Raw genomic sequence first — 15,666 nt, forward strand, 5'->3', positions numbered from 1 at the left:
ATATAAAAATAGAGAAAAATGTCCCCTGCCTTCAGAATGAATCAGAATGCTCATCTCTTATGATGAGCATTAAATGTGTGTGCATTAAAAGAGGGAGCATGTATAAATAATTATCACTGTTCTGAATCATCCTGGTAATTATCTTATTCTCTTTTGAAAAGAACTTTCCATGGGTTGTCTCTTCTAATTTCATCCAAAGGCAGCAACTTTAGCAATATACCCAACTACTTGACTTCAGCAAGACACTTTGTCATCTAGCCAAAGATAAGTTTCATGTGTGACCTTCTTTACAGTTGTGGATGGCTGCATGACTAAGTTCTGGCCAATGAAGGAAGTAAATGTGACATTGCCATGCTCAGGCTTTGTCCCCTCCCAGAATGCATGAGCACATGTGAGTACTCAGACCCCTTTCTTTTTTTCTTGCTATCCACAAGATGACCAGGAATTAGAGACGGAAGTCACAGAGGATGGCAAAGTCACATGACCAGCACTGCTCTATTTTGGTCTTTCTTAATTATAACAGCTTGGTTGTATCCTAACTAACACAATATATCTGTGACATATACAGTTAATACCTAAATATATGTTATCTTGAATGCTAGAAAGGACATCAACATGTTAACCTTCATCACTGAAAAATACTTTTTTAAAAAATATTTCTTGATTCATCTTTCAAACTAATACTGTTATTAAATATCTAATTCTACTTCCCTACTTTACTAATTTTTTCTTTTAGTCAAATTATCTTATAATAATTACAGTACAAGAAAAATTGCTTATACTCACAAAGGAAAAAAAATCTTAGTCTTTGTTGGTGTCCCTTCTATTTTAAGTAATACCTAATAAAGTAAAATTCATGAACAACAAAATAATTAGAGCAATCTTTTGAAATCTGAACTCTTTATTATATTTTTATAATTTTTTAAAATTTATGTAGTCTTCAAAACACCCAGACAGTTTTGATATTTGACAAAATCAAGAAATAGTATTTAAACAAGTCCTATATCTATTTCTTTTTTTTTTAATATGAAATTTATTGTCAAACTGGTTTCCATACAACACCCAGTGCTCATTCCAACAGGTACCCTCCTCAGTGCCCATCATCCACTTTCCCCTCCCTCCCACTCCCCATCAACCCTCAGTTTAATGAGAAACCTATATATATTTCTAAATTAATTTTCTAGATTTGATCTTTGCCTTCTCCACAATGCATAAAAACTTCTAAATGTAATAGGCTGAAATAAATATAACATAAAAATGAGAATATTCCTTTTAGCTGTGTAGCATTGATAGGAGTACACAGCATATTATGATGTTTAACCAACAGAATCAAATTTATAGAAAGAAGTGAGTGCTTCCTTATCTGGGTGACTCCTTAGGATTTTAAACACTTAGATAGTGATATTGATGTTGACAGTGTCTTTTAGAAGTATCTTTTGAAATCTCTTTTAGAAAGTACAGCATGTCCTCTTGAATTTCTTCACTGATAGAAAATTTTATTGGAAGATATAATTTAATATACCAATTAACAGTGACTCAAGGCCAAATCTTATATATAAGATGAACAATAAATTATAAAGCAATATTTCAGATGAATAAAGAAAAGCTTGAAAATGGTGAGATTATTCTTGTACTTGCATTCTATTTTAAGTTTTGTTTCTCCCATAAATCGTATATTCAAATATCCAGGAGCAAAGACCAGAGATATCTCTTGCCTTATAAGTCACCTCGGGGTTAGGCCACCTTGTCTGAAGTATAATCCCAGTCTACGATTTTCAAAGGAAATGGCACTGATGGGTGTCAGAAGGAGAGAAAGTGACCAGTCCTGGAAGAATGCTTGTGTTTCTTTTTTAATCTACAGAGTCAGATTAGTTTTTATTCTCAATGTTTTTGCATAGTCCTAGAAGCGGTGAAATAGAAATGCTTTTGCTCACAGCTATACCATCAGGATGATCTTGCAGACTTTTAAGAGACAGAATAGGCATCAAAGAGAAAGTTATGACCCAAAAAAACGTGAACAAAGTTTTAATTAAATATATAATAAATAGTTATAAGAGGTGGCAATCAATACAGGTTAAAATAATGAAACAAACACCATTGATTGAATGTCAAACCAGTATCTAGTAATTTTAAAATACAGTATCAATAATACATATGTAAAATAAAGATATTACACTTGACATTTACAGATTAAAAAAACAAAAATGGAGCTTAGAAAATTGGTCAAGAATATGTACCGTTTAAGTAATCAAACTCATTTTAAACTCAGGTATGCCTAATCCGACTGCCATGAGCTTACCACTCTGAATTTCACTTTTTAGGGTGAAATCTGACCTAGAAGGAAGAACTCTGTCCTTAGCCTTAACTCTGAGTTCAGTGGTTCTCACTGAAAGCTAGGGGCTCTGTGAATTCAGTAAGGTTATATCCAGCCGCGTTCTAGGTCTGTAGCCCCTTTAGAGTTTACATGTCTAAATGTTCTCCTATACATAGTTACCCTCTTCCTGGGTGTCACTAAACAAGATGTCAAAGAAAGCAGCTTAACCACATGCTTGTCTCCCCACAAGTGGATAGGTTGTTACTCACTATTTCCCTTTGCCTACCATCTTTCAGAATTTTCCGAACATGAAGTTGTATTACAATCAAGGTCCATTTAAAGCAATCATGTATAAAACTGTCAATTATGCTCCATTTCTATATCAGTAATATAATTTAATATATTTTGCTGGGACTAAAGAGTCTATTTCGTTTCCTATTTCATTGCCTTCTTGATAGTGACAGCATTATTTTACTTTTCCCATCTATCTACTGAATATTACCATTAATGCTGACATTCAGTTGACTCTTGGCTCAGCTCATTGTAAATCCATTTGATTTTGTCTAATTTGTTTCCTTCCCTCTCCTACCCACTCACCCCAAGACAATCCAAGTGGGTAACTAAAACACTAGTTGATTTTCTTGGGAACTTAGGTCAGAAACTCTATTTGTGATCAAAGGGTCTAATGTTGCATTCCTTGTACCATTTACCATTGGTAGTTATTATATTTACCAGGTCTTTATTCTTACCTAGTTATTCTGACTTTATTCCTTTATGTTTTATTAAAGCAAGAGGTTAAAAAATTAGTTCAATTTTACAGTTACCTTAGAATTATCATTAATTTAATGTTCCTTTCTATTATTAACAAAGTTATTTTCCATCTAGTCATATTTTCTTGAGTTGAGTATGTAACGAAATGAGCAACAAGTCCAAATTTTAGAGCACAGAACTGAAAATTATGAGGACTTAAGAGTTTCTTAGTTATGGTAATTTTAGTACCATGGGCGTAGAAATTAATTAAGATGTATATGAGATATTGAGTCATATACAAAACAACGCTTTATACTTACCTTTAAGTGTAATGTTTGTGTGCAACCTATTAAATTAAAGTTCAGCCCAGACTATAAAATCAGAGTATGTATAGGAAGTGTTATTTCGTATTTGAAGAGAAAAATAGCAGCAGGAACGCTCACGATGAATCTGCTCCATCTGCTCTTTACATTGCCCACAAGCCCCTGGTAACCATGGCAACACCACTGGAGAGGAGGGTAAACAGAGCTACTACATAGGTATATTGTCCAACATGGAAAGCAATAACCACGTATGACTCTTTCAACTTAAATTAATCAAAATTAAATAAAATGAAAAAAGTCCGTTCCTCAGTCTCTTACATTTTAAGTGCTCAATAGCCAAATGTGACTGGTAACTACCATCCTGGATAGTATAGGTAGGAAACAGTTACATCATTAAAGAAAGTGCTATTGGACAATGCTGTTTTATAGTACTTTGTGTGTTACCTTAAATGGCACTTGGTCTGAGATAATGAAGAAACCAGAAGCAACAGTACGTGGAGAAATGATAACTGTGGTTGTAACTAAATACTTCACTAATGCATGTAGGCTGCATGTCACTTAAGTGTTTGAGTATCATCTATTTGGTATACTGGGTAATTAAAGGGCAGCATTCAGATAACAAAAGACATTACCCAGATGAAGGCAGAAACTTGAGTGAATATAAAACCTGACAGATTGAGCAGGCTACTTTGATACACACACACACACACACACACACACACACACACACACACACACAGTCTTAGACACTTATTGAATGAAAAAGCAAAATCAAAATATAAAATAACAGTCCCCATGACATATGCTAGTGTACCATGTTAGGGGAAAATCAAATGGTATTTATATGATATTGATGTGCCTCACTAAAAAGTAAAAATTTTAATTTGGGCTCTACTTAAAATGATGCATGGTGAAGTCCCAAAATTACTTCTGGTTGTGTCTTTATTTCTACTTTTCCATTTCAAAGAGAGTGCGAACTCTTTGGAGCCTCTTGCCCATCCTGTCTTATTCAGTCTTCATCCTGCAGTGACACATGGACAGTAGGACAGACCTGGCTTTGAATTTAAGCACTGTTTCTTAATGAGTTCTATGACCATCACTAAACCTGAACTTTCTCATCTCTAGAGTGGGGACATCACTGTATCCATCTCTTAGGGTTCCTGTGAAGATAAGCATGATAGAGCATGGTAGGTTGGTATCCCCTGCACCAAATGCTCACAAACCAGGACTCAAGGCATTATTGTAACACCTACTCTTTTTCCCCAGCACCTGTGTATTCATATGCTTATCAGCCTTTCTCTTCATATCTTCTGTTTTCTATTTTTTTCTACTTCCTTATTCCCTTCACCCTTCCTTGGAACTCAAAGGAATGAATCAGGAGAGTCAGAAGAGAATGAGCCCAGAAAGTAAAGAAAAAGGAGAAAGGAAGTAGGAAGAGAGGAAGGAATGGCAAGCACTTGTAAAAGGGAAAGATACGCTTCCTCTTTCAGTTCCTAACCAAAAAAAAACTTTAATGTATTTTATTCTTTATTTATGCTAGGGAATCAGTTTGACTTTTAAACCAAAGTAATGATTTGTTTCCTTGAATTAACTAATAGGTGAACAGTATTTTTGTTTTTTTAAGTCCTTAGGTGGTCATACAATATTAACTACTTGTCTTTTATCTACTTCATTCTTTTCTTCAAGAAATATGAACACCAAGAAGAAAACTTTTATGTGTTTGACTATGTTGTCTCTGGAAATTTCCTAATGTAAAGCTTTGTTGAGAAACTATTTCATTAAGTCCTCCATTAGTAAGCTGCTGGTAGAGCTTCATAACCTAAGCATTTGCTCCATCATCTCTCCAACTCTGAGTGCTCTCTGCCAAAGCAGATCTCACTAACTAGAGCAGGTGAAAAATGTTTATTCTGCTCTGGTTGGTGACTGAAAGTTGCCCTGCAGAATGGTCACAGAAAACCTCAGACCTCGTTGCCCGAGCACTATGGAGGAGCACGCCTGAGCACGTGGAAGACATGCAGCTCCACCTGTATCGTCTCTGGTTGAGATGAAAGCAAATGGACGCCAGCCTCACCATTTCTAAAATGGAAATGATTACCCCTGCCCTATCCACTTTGGGATATTGCTGACTACTTGATTAAAAAAAATATTTTTAAAATCAAAGCACTGTATACATGAAACAGCTTGCTTTTCTTCAGTGTGATGCAAGATACTGCATAAATTTGGTATGATTCACCAAGGTAGAGCCAGCCAATAACTCTAAGAAGATAATCTCTAGTATGAGCCTAATTAACCTCAAGACAACTAGTTAATTCAGTGGGGAAAAAATAGGAAACCAGTTATTTGGGAGAGTATCTGGAGGAGTAGATGCACTGCTTTCCCAAGACTTAAAGTAAGAGTTCACCATACCACAGGTTATTTATATACAATTCTTACACGAAGACCAAATCCAATCTGTTTTATCAGTGATGCCACTTCCTCCCTATACCAAACAAGACAGAAACAGCAATTTTTCTCTCCCTCCTTGACTTCTTAGTCACAGCAATAAGTTCATCTCACTGTCAGACTCAAAATCTTGGAGTCATTCTTGATTTTTCCCTTTCCCCACTACCCCTCCAAACACAGCTACAAAGTATATTCTTCACACCCATCTTTTTTCTCTTCATTTGTACTAAACCACTCCAGGCCAGGCCCTTGTGATTTTTGTCTGGACAATTACAGTAGCGTCTGAGGTATACCCACTTTCAACCTCTTTTCATCTTTTCTGGACCACATGGTTCTAAGGATTTAATATCCCTAACGGCCCAATTCAAAATGTGTAAAAAATGTTCAAGCTGCCACCTCTTCTTGTAAAAGACAAGTAGTGCAGAGTGTAAGAGGCTGAACTTTGGAATTAAAAATTCTCCCCTATACTTATAAAAGGGGGATAATTATTCTTCCATTCAACAAATATTAATTGAGTACTTACTACATGTCAGACACTGGATTAAGGTACAGATTACATAAAACAAGGGATGTGGGTCAGTCAAGAAAGCATCTAATTAGGCACCCAATAAATGTTAGTACCAGGAAGAGAAGAAACCGTTGCTGTCTTTAAGCTTTGCTCCTAGAGTGTGTGATGCTACAACCACTATGAGCTTGCACTTGTTTATCCCACTCTTTCTTCTCAACCTTTCGTCACCAGAAGATTCAGCAAGACTGTTGTCTTCTCCGCAAAGCCTCTCTGATTCTAGAACACTTTACTGTGATGGTTTTTAAGCTTCCAACACAGCTTCTTCATTACAATATTCCTCAAATGGCCAGTGTCAGAAAGACGAGAGATACCAAATGCTGGCATGGATGTGGTGAGAAGGGAATACTTCTGCAATGTTGGTAGACTGTCAGTTGTACAGCCACAATGAAAAACAGAATGGAGGATCTTCAAGACATTAAAAATAGAATTACCATATTATCCAGCAGTCCTACTTCTGGAATAGATCCAAAAGAAATGAAAACGCTAACTCAAAACAATCTATGTAATAGCATTACTTACTGCCCCCTCCTGCCATGTTCATAATGGCATTATTTACCATAGCCAAGACAGGGAAATAATCTAAGTGCCCATATTATTATTCAGCCATAAAAAATGAGGAAATTCTACCATTTGCAACAACATGGATGGCCCTTGAGACATGCTAGATGAAAGAAGTCTGACAAAGACAAATATTGTATGATCTCATTTATATTTGGAACCTTAAAAAAAGCTCATGAAAAAGATGGGGCACCTGGGTGGCTCCGTTGGATAAGCGTCCAACTTCGGCTCAGGTCATGATCTCACCATTCATGAGCTTGAGCCCCACGTTGGGCTCTGTGCTGACAGCTCAGAGCCTGGATCCTGCTTCCAAGTCTGTGTATCCCTCTCTCTGTCTTTCTGCCCCTCTCCCACTCATTCTCTCTCTCTCTCTCTCTCTCTCTCTCTCAAAAATAAATAAACATTAAACAAAAATTTTAAAAAAGAGATCAGACTTGTCACCATAGGAAAAGAGTAGGGGAGGAGGCATTGGAAGAAGATGGTCAAAAGGTATAAACTTCTAGTTATAGGATAAATATGTACTAGGGATGTTACATACCACATGATGACTAGAACTAAGACTGCTGTAGGATATCCAGGGAAGTCGTTAAGAGAATAAACCCTAAGAGCTCTCATCACAAGGAGATTTTATTTTCCTTTTTTTCTTTTTTTTTTGTATCTATATGAGATGGATGTTAGCTGAACCTGTATGTTAATCATTTCACAATATGTATAAGTCATGTCATCATGCTATATGGCTTCAACTTATACAATAATATGTATCAATTACTTCTTAATAAAATGGGAAAAAAGAAGAAAAGTCATCAATGCAAATAAGGGCTTTTTTTCCATCATCTTTCCATAATCTTTCTAGGGTATACCTAGAAAACTTAAAACTGTCTCTTAAACACAGAAGATGCTCAGTGATAATTCATAAATGAATAAATGAATGGATGAAGAATAATTGAATATGAATTTGCAAGTGAGAAGGGGAATTGTTGCACAATCTCTTTGGACTAGTTCTTCATGAACCTGCAAGTATCAGAAAATGCAAGTTGGAATCAAGAAATCTGAATTCTACATTGAGATTGATTAAGGGCTTGCTGTTTAGACTTCATGAAGTAATGTAACCTTGCTGTGTCTCATACATTCATCAATTCAACAAATTTTTGTTAAGCATCTTCTATCTGCCAAGCAAGAAAACATTTCCTACAAAGTTTGTTTTTACCTAACTTCTTTCCTGGTGATAGACTTTGGTAGGTTAAAAAAAAAAATTCTCTTAACTCTTCTTTTAGGACTCAAATACTCACACAGACTAGCTGAGTATCTGGTATTACAAGACTGGTTAATAAGCAAGTCATAGTATAATCTGACCATTCTTTGGACAATGTTACTAGAAAAGGAAAAACAAAATGAAACAAACCAAAATCTTCATAAGGGTGCTGGTTAGATTAGCTATTAATTAAATTTGCAAAGAAGTTTATGTAATGAAGTAGAATTGAGTATTGAATATATTATATAAATTGCATCTTTCTCGAATATGAATTACTCATCCTTTTAACAGATCAATGCAATCAGCTCTATTTGCTATACACCCATTATACTTAATTAAATGGTTCCGGTCCAGTGGGGTCAAAGGTGTCCAATAACATTTACCATCTGACAGCAATCCAGTGGCCTGTACTCTATGCATGTGGTAGCCTGGTTCACGGCAATGAGCAGGCTTCTGCATTAGGAAAACAGCTACCACTCTAATTTTCTCTAATTGACTTGTTGGCAGTGCTAATGGGGAGGGCAAAAGATGCAGGAACATGAAGACTGGGCCCCGACAAGCACTTGGCATGGATAGGTCCACTGATGAAGTACATAATCTATAATGAATGAAGGACTGCAACCTGTCAATCTGGCACGTGCCAGTGGCATTTAATTCACACCAAATATTAATTAAAAATAATGATGTTCTTCTCACTGGCTTTTGTTACCAAGTACAGCATCTTGGTTTAGTCCCTGAGGAGCTTTCCACAGATCTTTTGATTCAGTCCCTCAGCCCCAGAGAGCCATTCATCTCACTACCTTCAGGAAAGCCTCAACAAAAGGTCTTAGAATAATGGGTCTCTCACCTACCAAGTGTGTAGGGAAGGAGAACCAAGAATCCTCTCTATTACCCATCCCCTTTCTTTACAACCCTTATAATCAGTAAATGTGCATTTATTCACTTTTTTTTTGAAGCCACAACGAAGACACTGGTTAGTAGCCATGTGTTTTAGATTCTCAAAGAGTTATTAAGTATTTTTCAGCCTTCTTTTTCCCAATCCAATGTATTCTGTAAGAAAAGTTGGCCAAATAGTGATAAAAATCTGATCAACAATTTGAAATCTGTGTAACCATTCAAATTTTCCATAATTAAAAATAATTCCCATGGGTATCCACCAAAATCCAAGTTATTTTAGTATGATTCGATCAAAGTGAATTGAAATGAGAAAATACTACTATACTTTATTTTCCAGAGGCAACTGATACATTTTCAAGCCATGTATCTGCATCATTTCAATAAAGCCAAAAAATAAATTTGCTGTCATAATTGTCATTAAATGTATTCCTTAACAATGGGGTCTGACCACAATTAATGGTTAATTCATTTGCAATTCATTATGGTATTAAATGTGTTTAACTCATTTCATTCTTCTATAGAGGGAGCAATTCTAGGCAATTCTTTTGTGATTTACTGGTTTTAAAGTGTAAGAGCTCTGAGCATGTGCAGAAAAATAGCTCCACATTGCCCTCTAATGGTGCACTAGTAAATGGCACTCTCCTTTTGCATGGGGAGAAAACCCTTCTCTGTTGCTCCCAAGCATCTTTTCTCCTCAACACAAACTCAAAGGAGATGCCAGTATCACAATGGAAAAGGGGATCAAGGCATTATATCCCACTATCCACTATTAAACAATAACTGAATATTTTTGTTATTGGCGTCCAGGCTAATTCAGTTTGGGATCAAGATTTGTGGGGGCATGAAAATTTCCTATTGCATCCTGAGGAGATCCAGGTGCAGTTTCATAAAAGCACTCTACAGAGACCAGAGACAGTCCAAAAGATGTAAATGAGCGGGTAGAATATGAGGAAAATAAAGGAAATATTGGTTTTTTCATTAAAAGAAAAAAAAGTAGACAAAAAGGATTGTGGAGTTGACCTAGGTCTTTTATTTCTTTGTTACTTTATAAAAGTCAGTGAACTTACCTGGTCCTTAAATTGCTAACTGAAAACAGGAAAAGACCAGACCAAATCCTCTCCAGGACTGCTGGCTCTGAACTATATTCTTATGCCAGTGACAACTCCATTGCAAATCTGTTTACCTCTCCCAAGGCTAAGCCATTACCACATTTTACTTAAATTTAAGCTAGCTATCCCCTAGGATGTGCACAGCATAGTTGGGATCTGTGGAAATTGGCAATTTTGTAATTCATTAATCCAACAGCTAGGAAATTATAAAAGTTCAGACTCTTTGCTGGCATATCCATGGCTAGACATTAAGTGGGGAAGTTGCCATTACTCAGATTACCAGAGACTTGTAAGCAAGTGTCAGTATTGAAATGACAGTTATGTCACATTTACTATGGGGGAGGTTAAGAAATGATGAGTACTGCTCAAAAGCCAGATAGCAGCTAGATGAGGTACTGGTATTGTTATAATTCAGATTGAGCTAAAAATCCAAACCAGTAAACTTGAGAATGAACCAAGTAAGATGCATTTTTTTCTCTTAAATGAGACATCATATGCACTCCAAAAGGCAGAAAGCCAATGGTGCCCAAAAGCTATGGAGGCTTTCGGAGTATGTTTTCTAAGGAGGTATTAACTGGGTAGTTGGGAGGTGGGGACCGAGAGGTGAAGGCATGAATGCAATGTCCCAAAAACCATGCTAACAGCTTCAGCTGTTAACTCTGAGCAGGAAGTGAACAGCCTCTGATCAAGTCAGACAGCCTTCACTCTGAATTCCAAATGGAGAAGTCAACATAAAACAATCATACCTAATCACTTTGCATAAATGAGATTTGCTTTATTATTTTATTTCACACTCCTTACTTCCTTAGTATAGTTTCTACTTTGTTGCTGTTGATCTTATGGTTGACATGTTAACTAAGGAAGCCCAGACTTCATCATTTATTTTTCCATGAATAAGTGTAGATTTGCATGTAGTTGTATATATAGGAATCTGAGTTTATAGATTTGCGGCCTACCTTTCATACGCTGATAGGCTAGAAGACTGCCTTCCACATGCTAATAACAGCTTAGAGTGGTGGCTCCATTCCTTAGGTGAATTACTTAGATGTATTACTGTCAAGCATCCTCTCTGCCCTATTGTATCTCACACCTTGTGACTAAATCTCTCTCTCTCTCTCTCCTCTCTCTGCCTTTCTCCTTTTCTCTCTCCCTCAGATTTAAAAAGTCAAACCAAGCCAAACCAAACAAGAATCAAAACCCTAATTCCCAAGCACATGAGTTTTGGAATTGTTAACCTCTTCCTCACTCCCTTGATAAATACATAGATAAATGCAAATATATACTATATGTGTATAATGTAAAACCAAATGCAATTTTACCCACAAAAAGGCAATTATATAGGGTTTGAACATAATGTAATTGTTTACATTGTAATTGTGCAGATAAGTCATGTGTATGAAATCAGACGTCGTCTCCATTTCAATAACCATAAAGGATGCTTTTCCTACTAGAAAAGTATTTTTGCTGACACATCTAACTGCATTTTTAACATACGCCTTTTTCCTGAGATTTTTTTCTATTTTCTATTATCCTTCTATCTCTAAATCCTACCCATATCCTCAAGCCCTAGTTCCAAGTCCATTATCTGCCAAGAAGTCTTTGATGACCCAGTCCATCACTAATTTTCCAGTCCTCTAAACTCACATAGCGTTCACAAGTAGTGTCATATACTGTACTGCTTAATTTTATGCAATCTTTCATTGTTCATTGTTTTCTCTGCCCAGAATTATGGTTGCAAACTGACAACAGAAGTCTATCTTTTGTAAATAATCTTGTATCTCCAAGAGTATTTGTCACTGTTGACCGATTACTTTCTTATTAGTAAACTAGGTTCACAGCAAAAATTAATAAATAAATATCCTCTTTTGTAGGGGAAGCAATTCACTTAATTGAAGACTTTTGACTACATTAAACATAATTTTATTCTATTCCTCTTGCTATATTGTGGCTCATTGTGGTTTGGAATGTCAATATCTTGAATGCTAATATTTAGGTTACATAAAATTTCATGAAGAAAAAGTCATCTAATCAATTTTCAAAGAACACTGTCAGAGATAAATTCACTTATTTTTTTAAAATGTTTATTTATCTTGAGAGAGAACATGAGCTGGGAAAGGGCAGAGAGAGAGGGAGAGAGATAGAACCTCAAGCAGGCTCTCCTCTGTCAGCCGAGAGCCCAATGCAGGGCTCAAACTCAGGAACCAAACCATGAGATGATGACCTGAGCCGAAACCAAGAGTCAGACACTCAACTGAATGAATCACCTGGGTGCCCCTAAATTCACTCATTTTTAAAGCTTTTTTTAATTGTTAAATAAAAGACAGATAAAGAAAACTACATGCAACAAATATATAGCTTAGTGAATTATCATTAGTTAGACTTAAACTGTTTCTTTGCTCTATTCCTGCAAACTGGCATTTGAATCTAGAGGTTTGATCAGACTAAGTAGATTCCATCCTTTGGCAAGACTCTAGAGGGAGGGAGTTCTTTTATTCGGAGATACATAGTGCCTAGATATCTGTATTTTATCTTAGCCATCACAAATACTTAATGCCCATATCCTTTTGTTCATTAGAGCTGCAAAATAGTAATATTTGAATTCTATCATTGGGTTTTTACTTGTTAGTTGGAATGAGATTATAAGTGGATGCTTCCCCTCACACTCTGTTGGTTACACAGTCATAGAGTTTATTTAAGAAACACATAATATTTGATCCTTTACCTAATTTTCAAGACAACAATTTGGTTCTCTGTCAACCTCAGAAGTCACCAACTTTTATTATTTATTATTTATTTATTTAAGTTGATTTATTATGAGAGAGAGAGAGAGCGTGCACATGCAGGGGAGATGCAGAGAGAAAGGGAGAGAGAGAAAATTCCAAGCAAGCTCTGCAAAGTCAGCACAGAGCCTGTCAGGGGGCTCAAGCTCATGAACTATGAGATCGTGACATGAGCCGAAACCAAGAGTCAGATGCTTAACCGACTGAGGTGCCCCACTTTTGTTATTTTTTAAAATATCTTTATGAATTCATACATTCACATGTATTTGCTGGGTTTCAATTCACTGAAACTCTTACCTTTATTGAATCTCAGATTGTCTTCATCTTTGGTCTGCTGGAGGCTCTTCAATTTGATTCCTGAATCCATTTGACATGAGCCTATTAGTCTTTGGTTGCTTCCTATTTGGTTACATCAACATGTTTCAGGCTTAATTGATATGCATCCTACCTCAGTCCAGGAATCAACCAGGTTTTCAAGGACCCCTTGTTTCTTGAAGTGCAAAAAAGTATTTTTCTCAAAATCCTAATCGGGACATTAGGGGTGCTAACAAGCACCCCTACTGACAATATCTCTAGACTTCTTCAGTGGGTAGAACTACAACAGAGAGAAAATGCCTTTTGAGTTTAAACTGAGTTTTTCCAATTAAATTTTAGAAACATAAGACTTTATATACTTCTTCTATTTTACATCAGTGTGTCCTTTAATCCACACTAATTTTCTGGTTCTTAAGGACACGGGATGATAGGATTATAATTTCTCATGATTATTCATTTGCTTTATCCAATATTGCATTAGTCTCAGCTTAACAAGAATAATGGTATCATCAGGAATAATAATTATCAAAACATTTATTTTTGCATACAGTACCCCTATTCTCTCTTATTTTTGACTTATGATTATAGACTAGCTACAGTGTCAGAACATGTAGCCATTACAAAAATAAAATCTTCTCCTTTTAACTCTCACCTCGTCTTCGTTCCTAGCATTTGTCGTTCACCAGTTAACTATTGGGTTGCATCTCCCTTGGTCATTTAGGATGTCGAAAGCTCATTTTCTAGTAGCTCTCAGGATCAAGGAAGCAACATTCCCTGGTTGCATATATGTTGATACCAGCTTGGGTGTGCCATCATGTTTAAAGTTAACTTTTGCTAACTATAAAATCCTTGAATTACATTTTATTACCTTGAATATCTCAATTTAATTACTTCAATTCCCTCTGGCATAAAATGGGACTGTGCAAAAGTCTGATCATAATTTAATTGTCCTCTGATAGGTCATGTATTCTTTCTGTCCAGATGCCTAAAAGATTTTTTTTAACTCCCCAAACATTTCTTGAATTCCACTCTTTTGTATTTGCTCCATTGTCTTTCTTTGGTTTTCTTTTTCATCAATTAGAACTGCATTACTCATCAGTTAGAACTTCCTTCTGTGCATCACTCTCTCCTGAATTCTATTTTACTCTCTCTTCGTTTCTTTTTGTTTTGTGTTTGTTTTTCCTTGAGCTTGTTTGTTCATCAGTCACGCTTTATTTTGAAAATTATGTTTTTACTTACCTATTCTTTCTTGAGTTATGCCACCTCACTTCTATTTTTTTTCTAATTCTAATTTATGTTACTCTTGAATATCTGGCATCTAATTTTCTTAATGTGGTTTAGCTCATTTTGAAATAGTCAATCACAGGTGTGACCTACTTTCCTTCTGTATTTTCAATCCCTTTTTGGGAGTGTGCTTGTCTATAGAAGTGGCATTCTCCTCATTTTATTTTGTAAGGCATTTAACCTCAACAGACTTTTGTTGCTTGCTTGCTTTCATGTGACCTGTTTCCCTATGTTCCCTATGTTCCTGTTTAATGTGCTTTTCTAAATCCACACAGCTCCTTCTTCTGTTGCTTTCATTGGGCCAGAGCTCAGGACTCTGTAAATTGGAGCCTGTAGGTCACATCTGGCCCAGGTCCTATTTTTGTTTGGACCCCACTGAACTAACAATGGTTTTTACATTTTTGAAGAGTTGTAAACAACCAACCAAACAAACAAACACAGGTGAATACATGACAGAGACAATGCGATCTGTAAAGCTAAAAATTTGCTATCTGGGCCCTTTATGAGACAAGTTGGCCAACCCCTGATACACACTGAAAACTGTATGGCAACTTGCTTTCTAACTTTTCATGATTATTCCTCTCCCCTACTTTTATCTAGACTTTCTCTTCCCTTTCATTTCTGTTACTTCTGTCTGCTCAGATTGTAACTCTGTACCCAGTACTTTGTCTCCAGCATAAGTCCTGTTCTGGAGAGGAGATATTCCAAGCTACTTTTGAGTATTTGTATTTACTCAGATTGGTTATCAGATTGGTTATGTTATCAGATTGGTCTTCTGCATTTTCTATAATTAGGTGATGGTTATTTTAGAATTACCCTGTTTTCAGGTTTGATGCTTCCCTCTGATTTCTCCTACATAGCTGCTGATAACATGCAAGTCCTAAGTTTGGTAGTGGTTTGTCCACATCCAGTTGTATTTCAGAGTTTGAGAGTATATACAGCATATCACCTACTTTTGCTGTAATTATCCAGATGCTTTTGGTTTTCTATCTATCATCCAGTCTCTCTCTCTCTTTTTTTTATGTTTATTTATTTTTGAGAGAGAGAGAGAGAGAGAGAGAGAGAGAGAGAGAG

General features: G+C 36.1%; 1 protein-coding gene across 2 annotated transcripts in view; it reads left to right on the top strand.

Moving 5' to 3' along the window:
* DCC (DCC netrin 1 receptor) overlaps nt 1–15,666 on the top strand; it is a 1,134,523-nt gene that overhangs the window by 986,336 nt on the left and 132,521 nt on the right. The gene's annotated exons all lie outside the window — the stretch shown is intronic.

This window comes from Panthera onca, chromosome D3, assembly GCF_046562875.1.
Source record: "Panthera onca isolate mPanOnc1 chromosome D3, mPanOnc1 haplotype 2, whole genome shotgun sequence".
In the NCBI taxonomy this organism is placed as follows: domain Eukaryota; kingdom Metazoa; phylum Chordata; class Mammalia; order Carnivora; family Felidae; genus Panthera; species Panthera onca.